The following is a 7,835-nucleotide window of genomic DNA, read 5'->3' as shown; positions in this document are numbered from 1 at the left end:
CTCTGCTGCCTTGCATAAGAGGACAAGAATTATCTGTTGCTATTATTCACAGAAGAGTCCTAGTGCCAGGGCTGGGTGGCAGAGAAGAACGGACAGCACTACCCGGTCTTAACTGGCGGTAGCAAAGACAGCAAACCATCCCTGGTATTTTAGGACAGGGACAAAGACAGAATTATGCAGCAGATCATTGTATCCAGGTTTCCTTTAGATTGTTCCTTTGTCTGTATGGTCCTCTCTCTTCTTTCTTTTCCGCTTGTCTCCCTAGACTCAGCTTTTCACAATCCAATCTCAGTGAAGAAAATCACACAGAAGCATAAAGAAGCTAGCAAGCTCACCTGGCTCCCTTTAGGAGGGTTGAATTCCATCATATTGAGGAGGTTCTAAGAATCTCTAGGTTTCTCCTCTGTCTACCTGTGCAAAGTTAGCAGACCTTCCCAGCACAACTCTGTCACCGTAGAAAGCAGCTATTAATATCATACTTTAAATGGGGAGCGGTGAGACCCCATTAGGAGGAAGCCCTCTTCTTTTGTCATGTAGGCATAGTTAGAGGGGTGCCCCAGGCAAGGCATGCGTGCGGTCAGGACTTACACAGCTGCCCCGGTGGCAGAGCCGGACCTGAGCGTGGCAGTGGGGACCACACCTGAGACGAAGGGTAAACCTCTCAGACCAGAAACCAGAATCAAAGTGACCAAAAACAGGGATTTTCTTTTGGGTGTCATTATAGAGAGGCCAAGGTATCCTGGAGGACCTGGTGATGGGAGATCGGGGAGACAGGCCAGGAGCGTGCCTTTTCCTGCCAGGAGCTCACCTGCCAAGGGAATGGGCACGAGACTTGAGAACAAGGGACACGATGGGGGCATTAGGGCTTATTTCCAAGACAGACTTGCTCTTCCTCACATTCCCTGAGCGTAGCGGCCTGCTCATCTCCACTGGCATCCAGCACAGCCTTGCTAACTCAAGCCTGCCTCAGAAATAGCAGCACCTAACAGTGCTGAGCCCACAGGCCATGTGCCGGACACCATGTAAAGTCGTCGGACAATGTGAGAGGCTGCCCCATAGGTTGGGAACACTCAACAGACAGAACGAAAGCCCCAAGGTCAGCCACTGCCAGGTAACCAGATCCCAATTCTGGGATTAAATTTCAGAGGCACAGGTACTTCCTTACACAGGAGAGGCGAGATCCAAGATAGGAGGGGATACTGAACCCGCAAGTGGAGGGCAACAAATGAGGTGAGAACTAGGAGAAACAGCAGAAAGAAAAGGAGGATCCAAGAGAATATGTGCAAAGAGAGACCAGGAACATGGTGGGTGCTGAAAACAGCAGTTAGAGAGCACAGGACCAGAGAGAGGCTATTTGGGAGTGGGGTGTGTGCATATCTAAGAATAAGCGTTATCCTCCTGGCTGCATAAGAAATTACGTATTGTTTGAAACCGTGTCTTTTTTAAAAAAGATTTATTTACTTATGCATATAAGAACTGGGGTACAGGCCAGAGGTGGGGGGGTGAGAGGATTCACCAGAGACAGAGTGGGGAACAGAACAGGCAGACTGACCAAAATACACTGCTGAGGGGAGCGGCAGGTGAGCCAGGAGAGGTCTGCAGCGCCATGTGGGTCACTTCCCTGGCCGGGGATCGAACTAGTGCTTCGGTGGCTGCGGATAGCTTCATAGGTTGCATCTTAACCCCTTGAGCCACCAGGGTGTCTACCCGTATACATACACATAAATTGTACATATTATATCTTTTGTTTTTAACATATAATAAATACACCGTACTTACATCTAGTTTGACAGTCAGTAGCTTCTTCCTTGATGCCAAGGCCCCCTCCTTTCTACAAATCATTCTACATTCTCCAGATCAGTTTGAGGGCGCTGGAGACAGTTTGCTGGTTTTACAGTATTTAAAAAGGATGCTCTCGTTATAATTCTTGCACTGGATCTTTTCCCTCGGTTACTTTTGATTCCTCTAATAAGACTCCGTCCCAGTGTCCGACAATGAAACAAGGTCAGTCTTGTGAAATTTTTGTTCAAAACATTTCAAAGTTTCTATTCTGGTTCTGTGGGTGGAGGTTTTGTGTGGGCTGGATTTTTTCCCCCTCTCTTTTGTTTTTATGTCATAGGTCAGAAATGGTAGCATTTTTTTCTGCCTTGGAGCTAGAAAGAAGAAAGAAAAATATAACATGAGTTTGGGACCAGCTGTCTCCACCGAGGGCAGGGTCAATCCTTGGCCCCCAAGTGTGTCTGGTCCTGTTCCTTCAAAGTGTCTTCTAGCCATGACTTTTTTTTTAAATAGAAGAGAGATAACCATGGATGGGGGAGGGAGGCAATGAGGATCTTAGGGCAGAGCAAATTTTGGGGGCAGAATCCCAGCAGACACCAGACTGGTCACCCTTGCTGTAGCTGCCTCCCAGCTAAAGCATGTCTGTGTGAATCCAGGTTAATTGCTGCTAAAATTATACTGGATTTCTTTTCTTTCTTTTTTTTTCTCACTCTTTATTATTGTCATAAGAAAAAAAATCCAGGAAATTCTGCATTTACTTGCTTCATGAACAAAGATACGTGTCAGAAAGGAAGTCTTCAGCACTTGTCCTTGACAAGCCCATGGGGGTGAATTTTCTCCAACTCCAGTTCAAGCTCCAAGCCCAGTAGCTCAAAATTTGTATTTGGACAGAGGAGTTTTAAAGAGCTCCTTGGGGGTTAAATAAGGCCATAAGGTGGGCCCTCATCCTTACAAGAGTTGCTGTAAGGAGAGGAGACCAGGATCCAGCCATACACCAGGGGAGATCCATGAAGACACAGGAAGAAGGCAGAGCACGGAGAGAGGCTTCAGGAGAAACCAGCTCCACCCACACCTTGATCTTGGTCTTCATGCCTCCAGAACTGTGAGGAAATATATTACTGGTGCTTTTTGTGCCACCCAGTCTTTGGAACTTCATCATGGTAGACCTTGAAAGCTAATATAAGCCCCAAACATAACAGCTTGGGGTTCGTAAGGAATGGTATCCCCTTTTCGCCTCACTCAGCAAGTCAATGCAAAGGATCATTCTCTCACCCTTGAAACTCTGGGTCAGTAAACTTTTTCTGGAAAGGGCCAGAAAGCAACTAGTTTGACTCTGAATGGCAAGAGGCTCAGGAAAGAATATCATGTTGTTGCCCTTATAACCATTTCAAATGTAACCACTTCGCACCCCCAAGTTCAGAGCAGCAGCATTTACCAGAGCCAACTGGTGAAAGAACCCAAGTGTCCATCACCAGATGCATGGAAAAACAGAATGTGACATATTCATACAATGGGATATTATTCTCAGCCTTTACGAGGAAGGAAGCTCTCACACATGCTCCAACATGAATACATCTCAAGGACACTGGGCTACAAGAAATAGGCAGACACAGGATAATTATGGTGTGGTTCCACCTCTATGAGGTTATTCAAATTCATTGAGACACTCCCATGTTTATTTGCAGCACTATTTACTATAGCTAAATTATGGAAGCAACCTATGTGCTCCAAAACAAATGAGTGGATCAAGAAGATATGCTATATATACACAATGGACTATTACTCAGCAATCAAAACAGATAAACTCCTGCCATTTGCCGCAACATGGAAGGATCTGGAACAAGTCAGAAGGAGAAAGATAAATACTGGGTGGTGTCACTAAAATGTGGAATATAAAGTCACTAAATTCAGAGTCAGATAAAGACAAGTTGAAAAACCAGCCCCAAGATGGGGGGACTGACTAGGGAAGGGGGAAGAAAAGGGAAGAAGACACAATGGACTATGGGAATATGGGTGAATTAGAGGTGGCTGCACTAGAGTGGTGATACCTGATGGGGGTATCCAAATAAATAAATAAATAAATAAATAAATAAATACAGGCGAATCCCTGGGGATTCTCAGGGCCTGGGGGAGCTAGGGATGGGGATTGGTGGCCAGAAATCCTGAAGGCACTCACAGTAGCCTGTGTGGGATGGAAAAGACTCCCCTGAAGAGATGGCTCCCCCACCCAGAACACCTCACAGACCACTCACATGAGGGAAAAACTGGGGGAGTTGTTTTCTCAAAAAAATACTTCCATAGCTGGGATATAGAGATCCGGGAGTTTCCTTAACCTCCCAAGGATCAACACAGCCACAGAGGCTTAGCAGGACAGCCGTGTCTATCAGGGACGCTCTTGCAGGATTGACAGGCCATTTCCCAACACCTGTCGACGATCCTGTCACAGCCTGGGAAGCCCCAAGGAATGCTCTCCGGGGAGGCCTCCAGACATGCAGCAAAACTCACCCCTGACGCACTTGCCGTGACCCAGCGGTGAGGATCCAGGGCTGACAGGGGAGGCGTGCTGCAGAACCCCTGCCTGCACGGAACAGTGGCCATGCTATACATGCATAAAATAATGAGTGTGAGATGAGTTATTGGTAGAGAAGTCGGAGTCCTACGGGATCCGGCCTGGGGGTGAGGCCAGGCGAGACGAGGGGATGCACTAGGGGGCAGTAGAGGACAATGGTTAAGGCACCGGCTCCAGGTCAGGCGAGGTAGGTCCGGGCTTCCCCACCTGGGCCATAGGGGCCCGAGACCAGCCACAGCCTGTCCGAGCTTCAGTTTCCTCCTCTGTGAAGCGGGGAATGAGAATGGCGGTTTGTTGCATGTGAAGCATGCACCTGCCTTATTATAATAGTAACTACCATTAGCCACTGCCACTGGCATCACCGAAATATTCTATTATTCAGAGGAAAACTAGAGGGGGCAGCCTCTGCGCATGCACGTCGGGGTGGGCGGCCGCGGAGCACACCGGGCACCTGCGCTTTGAAACTCACTGAGCAAAGCCTGGAAAATGCCGCTCACGCAGGTGAGTTGAATGAATGACAGCGGGAAATTCAGGGCGCCGGGGCCGCCCACCCACATCCGTGGGGTTAGTCTCTGTTCACTTCCTTTTTTACCAGGTTTAAATCATGCTCCAACACATGGTCAATAAAATCCACCTTCCTCGCCCGTTGTAAGTGTCCGGTGGACTGGCCTCGGTTGGACTCGCAGTGTTGTGTGGCCCTCACACCTCCACACACAGGGCAGTTTTTCGTCTTGCAAAACCGAAACACCCCCACATCTCCTTCCCCCTCCCCCAGGCCCTGCACCCACCATTCTGCTCTCTGTGTCGATGAATCCACTGCTCCAGGTGCCTCAGGTGGGTGGCCTCAGACAGCTCTTGACCTTCGGGACTGGTTTATTTCACTTATCGCAGTGTCCCCAACGTCCATCCCTGTTGTAGCCTGTCACAACTCCTGCCTCTTTACAAGAGAACAAGGTGCCATTGTATGGATACCCCCTATTTTGTGCACCCATTCATCCTGTCATGGACACTTGTGACCCTTGTTTAGGTCCTTTTGATGACCTAAACAGAGACCATCAAGAATTTTCTGGAGAAAGGTAAATGACCAGGGAGGCCAGGACTGGGGAGAAACCTCCAATATAGCAGACGGCCCAGCAAACGAGTGGTTCACAGACCCGGGAGGGAGGGCGATCCCAGTGCACAGACTGGCACGTGTGCACCATCCCTCGGGGTCAGTTGTACGGTGGAGGGGTGGCTTCCCCAGGACCCAGGTTGCCTCTCAGCTCCCCATCCAGGCTTTCCTACTTGGCTTCATGAGGCTGGGCTGAGGCGCTCAAACCACGTGTTGGGGTGCTCCTGGAAGGCAGCAGGCCCGAGGAAGGAGGAAGGACTGTAGACGTCCGCTCTGTTTGTGCTCCCCTCTGTCCCCAGCAGTGACTCCTCACTGGTCGTGCAGTGCCTTCCTGGCTCTGCAGCTGCAGGCCTATCCTAACGCTTGCAGAGCTGATGCTATTGTCCCCCGATCATGACCAGCCCTTGAGCATTTCCTACCCCCTCACCCCCCCAGAAGCTTGAGCCAGCTCTCCCTGGACCTATCCTCTAAGCTTTACGGTTTAATTATTCCCAGCATCTTCCCCTTTGCCCAGCCTGGGAGGTGGTAGCTGCTTCCTCTGTGATGGGTTGGAGTTATGTTTTAATTTTAATGTATTCTTTATTTTCTGTTCTCCCCTTTCAGATTATTGCTGTGGTTTTATGTCTGTTGACTGATTCTACGGGAGACAGCCCCCAGCCGTGACCTCAAATCTCTAGTGTCCTCCCAGGCCCGGTGGGAGGATGACCTGACCTCCAGCACATTAAAGCTATGATAAAAGTTCACAAATCATTCACATAATATATATATTTTTAATTTCCTTTGTGCAAATTAATGCCAAATAATTGTAGAGAATGTTCTTTGCCAAAGTACCACACGTAGGTGATGAATTTGGAACAGGCAATTCCTGGGTGTGAAAACTTTAATTCATCTACCTCATTTATTTTTCATTTTTGTAGGCAGAGCCACTGTTTTCCTATTTCATGGCGCCGAGGTGTTCCTAGACTTTGCCTTGACGCTCTGTGGGAGCAGCTGCAAGGTCAAGATACTTTTGTGACTTTTTTTAACCCTCCTTTTTGTTAGGTGGGAGAATATTACCATGCAATTAACATGCACTTGGTGGGGGTGGGGGTGCAGTGCTGGGAACCGTCCCTGGTGATGGCCCCTGAAGGTGGGGTGAGCAGGCCAGTGAGACAGGCCGCAGGACAAGCAGACCAAAGCGGGGTCCTGGAGGCAGAAGGAGGAGGGAGAATAAGTCTTCTCTTCCCTCTGGGAACACCACAGGGTGGGCCACTCTGCACCCCAGATACTCAGGATCTAGGGAACTAAACCAAAAGGTGCCTCCCTGGCCCCCTCATCAAATGGCACGATCACACAGCTCTGCTCCCTCACTTCTAATTAGTGCTTTGGTACAAACTGTCTCATCTGTGTTCTGGCACAAATAGACTTGATTTTGAGAAGTGTTTTGCCTTCTTGCCAATGTTCAGTGTATAATTATGAAAATGATGATAACGATGATCATAGCAAGACCTTAACTTCAGGCAGGGCCTCTGTGTTTTATAAAAAATATATTAACTTATTTTATATTCATAAGATCCTTGGAAGGAGGTATTATTGTTACCATCATTCTCTGTTGACAGAGGAGGAAATTAGGTGCACGGAGTTAAGTACAGACTTACTGAGGGTTTATACCTGTGACAGCAGAGCTTAGGTTCAAAGCCAGGCCAGGCTTGGAGTCCTTTTCCACAACCCAATACTGTTCCTGCTCCCCCAAGGTGTGGACCAGAACCCTGGGGTTATTCGACTCTTATCAATATTTCAGGGTGCCATCAGAAACACAGAAGCCATAACTACCTATTTAAGAATTACCTTCAGGGCCTTCCCTGGTGGCTCAGGTGGTTGAGCGCAGGTGGTTGAGCCCTGCGCTGTGAAGCTGTCCGCAGCCTCTGCATCACAGGTTCGATCCTGGCTGGCCGGCGAGAATCCCACATGGCACAGCAGACCTCTCCTGTCTCACCCACTGCTCCCCTCAGCTGTGTATTTCAGTCAGTCTGCCTGTTCTGTTCCCCGCTCTGTCTCTGGTGAATCCTCTCACACTCCTGCGCATCTGGCCCGTACCCTGGTTCTTGTATGCATGAATAAATAAATCTTAAAAAAAAATTGTTTACAAAGATAAATAAATAAAAATGACCTTCACTTTTGTGTAAATAACACATTTGTGTCCACAGCTTAAGATGATGGAGAACCTCCAATGTATGGTGACCATATACAAATCACTTTTCCCAAATAGAATTGTTGATGAAGTCCCTTGACCTGTTCAGATTTGGCGTGGTGGACTGTTTGTTGAAATTTATATAAATGTCTGGGGGAAAGATTGTACTGCTGTGAAGTTGCTTGGGGCAATTTTTTAAATGGTAT

This window comes from Talpa occidentalis, unplaced genomic scaffold (genome assembly GCF_014898055.3).
Source record: "Talpa occidentalis isolate TD23 unplaced genomic scaffold, MPIMG_talOcc4v2.1 talOcc4.5, whole genome shotgun sequence".
Lineage (NCBI taxonomy): Eukaryota > Metazoa > Chordata > Mammalia > Eulipotyphla > Talpidae > Talpa > Talpa occidentalis.
Note: the sequence above shows the minus strand (reverse complement) of the source record.